The sequence below is a fragment of the Perognathus longimembris genome, chromosome 25, assembly GCF_023159225.1.
Source record: "Perognathus longimembris pacificus isolate PPM17 chromosome 25, ASM2315922v1, whole genome shotgun sequence".
Taxonomy (NCBI): Eukaryota; Metazoa; Chordata; class Mammalia; order Rodentia; family Heteromyidae; genus Perognathus; species Perognathus longimembris.
In genome coordinates, this window is record NC_063185.1 from 6868112 (window position 1) to 6871937 (window position 3826).

The following is a 3826-nucleotide window of genomic DNA, read 5'->3' on the forward strand; positions in this document are numbered from 1 at the left end:
TAGAATATTCTGGAGCTCACAGCTCAAGTGACTTCCTCTTGAAAAATGACTTCCCCCATTTATACCTTAAAGATCCCTGGCATGCACATGCCAGAACCACAAATTCCCACTAACACAAACCATGACAAACTTTCTCAGTTCGCAATTTCTGTATTTAGCAAATAGGTCTCTAATAATTCCCCTTCCTCCTCATCTTCTCTGCTGGCACTGGGGGCTTGAATTTAGGGCCTAACAATCTTTTTTACCCAAGGCTGGTCCTCTATTACTGGAGCCACACCTTCCACTTCTGGCTTTTTGCTAGCTAATTGGAGATGAGAGTCTCTGGGATTTGTCTGCCCCCCCACTCCACCCCCTTGCCTTTGAAGTTGAAATGAGATCCTCAGATCTCCACCTCTTCGGTAGACTAGCTAGGATAACTAGTGTAGGTTTCTGATTCTTAAAAATCCTTCAGTCTGTTGAGCTCAACGGCATTAAAAAGTCTCCAAAGGTCATCTTTTAATGTATATATTTAATGTAAAATTGAATGCCCTTTTTTCACCTCCCACAAGTTCAGCCTCCTACCCCAAACCATGGTTCTTTTTTCCTCCTCCCACCAGTTCAATTTCAAAAAAATCTGTTATGTTAGACAGAATAATCTGGTGAATTTCTGTGAGTCCCAGTATAGGAAAGTAGAAACCCTCCTCCACAAGCCATCATCAGCTGGCTCAGGGCCTTTCCCTTGGCCTCCCCCCGTTCCTTTTTATCAGACAGCTTTGACCCTCATTCCCATGTGGTTTCTTTTTGCTTTTTTTTAAAGCTGCACTTAAAGCGTTTGTCAAAGCTCCCCCTCCCCCTACCCCAATGTCTTTCCGGGAAATACCAAGAGTGGCTTTTTATCTTTTACCTTCAAAACAATTTAGAGGTTTTCTTTACTTTGGACAGAATTGCATTTCCATCTCTTGTTTACCACCGTTAGAAATCCTTCTTTCATCCTTGTGGAGTTTAGGCTGCTGAAACTTAACAGCCAAATTTATTTGGCCTGTTCTAGAGTTTATTTACAAATCCTCATCTTTGCACAGCTACTAGACCATTTAGCAGTCTTGGGTTCAACAAGGACCAGTCTTGACCTGCTTTTTCACACCGCACTGCAGGTTTAGGTGTGTTTTATTTTTGTGTTGGTACTAGGACTCAACCTCAGGGTCTCATGCTCTTTGGTTAGCTTTTTCATTCAAGGTTGGTGCTCTACCACTTGAGCCACACCTCGATTTCTGGCTTTTTGCTGGTCAAGTGGAGACAAGAGTTTCTGAGACTTGTCTGCACAGGCTGTCTTTCAATCTCGATCCTCAAATCTCAGCCTCCTGTGTAGTGAGGATTACAGGTGTGAGTCACTGGTGCTCTGCTGTTTTGTTTCAATCTGAGGTTTGAAGTTGGAGAAAGGGGAGTGGAAATGATTTCTAGTAACGGCTCTCAGTTTATTACAACTAGTTTCTGCAAGTGGATCAGCAAGGGGTCACTTGGCTTCACAATCTTCAGCAGTCTTTGCTCTAACCTAGAGTAAGTTATTTAATTGCTGATATTTTTTTTTCAGGCCCCAAATGAGAGCAAAAATGCAATGTATGTTCAAAGTATTCATGATCCAGGTTCTGGTAGCTGTGAGATAATTGGACAGTGCTAAGACTGCTTCAGAACAGATCAAAGAAGGCTCACTAGGGAGACCAGAGCCACTTCACCAGAAACTAATTTCATCAGTGCCTCAGCAGTGGAGTCCTAACCTGCAGCAAAAGCCACAGTTGGGAGAGTCTAGCCCTTAAACTAAAAGCTGGAAATCAGCAGTAGGTTGTCAGATTTGAAAATGTGAAAAAGAGAAAAGAAAAGGAAAGAATGTATGCCCTCTTCTGGTAGCAGCTAAATGGGTTTCTGGTGTCTTTGATTCCAGCTTTCCTGGATGTCCAGGGTCTGGTTGACTACAGGCTGGGCCTCTGCCTGGAGATTTCTGTGTTTGTTAGCTGCCAGAGAGTTAGGGGGCAAACATGGCTGGTTATTTTAATAGTGAGCGATGGGAGAGTTCATTATTTTTCCATGGAAAATCCGTCTCTGAAAGAACTCATTATGACATACCATAAAGCAATCTCCTTTCCCAGTTAAAAAGCTAACCAGGTCAAGTGGAGAAAAGCAAGCCTTGTCTGGGAAGCCTACTCAACCACCAAAGTCACTCAGATTTCACAAATAATTAGTGGTGGTGGTAAAGCATTGCCAGTCAGTGAGAGGTAACATAAGAAAGTTCTTATGAGTTGTTGTGGTAAAAGTGAAACCAGGATTTAAAAAACATTTTTTTAGACCCCAGGCTCTAATTCCAGGAGTCCCACATTTCAGGTCTGGCTCCTTTCCCTTAGATGCTGAGGGGACATGATGAAGGAGAGAGAAAGGAGGCTCTTGCAGAGCACAGTTTACCTAGGGAGGACAGCACGGCAATGCACCATCTTCACCACCTTCAGCTGTCTTAGGGTGAGGGAGGGACGGTTAAATATGGAGAATGGAACGTAGGAATGTGAAAGCAATGCATAATTAGAACTGAAGCTGGATAAACAAGGGAAAATGAGGTGGAGTCAGCTTACAGCAAATACAGGAGATAACATTAAGGGAACAAGGTCATTTTAGGGGAAACAAAGCAGGGTATCTTTAGGAAACTGAGGCCTGGTGAAGGCAACCCAGAAATAGGGTATTTAGAAAAACAGAAGTGCCACCTTTGCTCCAAAGAGAGACAGCAGGATGAATTCCTCCCTGAGGGGTGCGTTTCTCACCCAAGATTAACAACTGTCTGACAGGAAGTAAGCCTTCCTGAGAAAACCTAAGCCACCTGCCCCAAAATGCAGATAGCAGGGTGCCTCCTGGTCTCAAGGATAAGGCTCTGCTTTATGGCAGGATGCATTTTTACCTGGAAACACAGAAAGTAACACAAGTTGTGTTACAAAAACCCAGCTTTACACAACTTTGAAGCTAGACTCCCCCCACCTTTACCCCATAAATGCCACCCCCCCCAACAACCCAAGGAGCTGTGCGTGTTTCTTGGTGTGTCCTTGTGTTTGCCTCCCTGCGTGTTTGTTCTCGGTGCCTCTATTTCCCCACGAGAGCACGCACACTCTGCTAGAGTGTGCCCCTGCCCTTCTGTTTGTCTGCTCGCTGTCTGTCTGGTTGCCTGCTTGTTTACTTACTCAATAAAGCTCCACCACGTTCTCTTCATGACTCGTCCAGCAATTCTTATTCTGCGACCCAAGTGTCCGGGAGTTCCTGCATTTAATAATAAACCTCACCTCCTACCGGTGACAGGGGTCCAAGCTAGGGGTCGGTGCCTAGAAAAAAGAAATCTCTTTAAAACTGCCTCATAAAATGGACCCAACCCTGGGCCCGGAGGAGCTGGGGGGTGGTGACACGCTCGTGTGCAGGAGCCACGGAAGCACGCTCGGCCTCACAGGGATTCAGGTCCGCCCGGCACAAGTACCCGCACCTGCTCCAGCAGTCTCAGAAACTTCTGGAAGAACCCCCGCCAGAGCCCGGATGCCGGTCTAAACTCTAAACTGGTGGCGCTCGGGAGGCTTAACACGCAAGCGCGGGGAAGGAGAGGGAGGCGGAACCGGAACTAGGACGTTCAACAAAAAAACTCTTAGTGGTTCAGCGAGCTCGGCCTCTCAATACTACAGCTTCCCATTGGCTCTTTCAAGAAGAGGGGGCGCGACTTCCGCTGGGGCTCCGCCCCACGCATCAGCCCAGCCTCGGGGTGGGGGTGGGGTCTGGGCGGAGTAGCGGGGCGGAAGTGAGAGAGTCCCGCCCCTTCCGCTCCCGCCTCAGT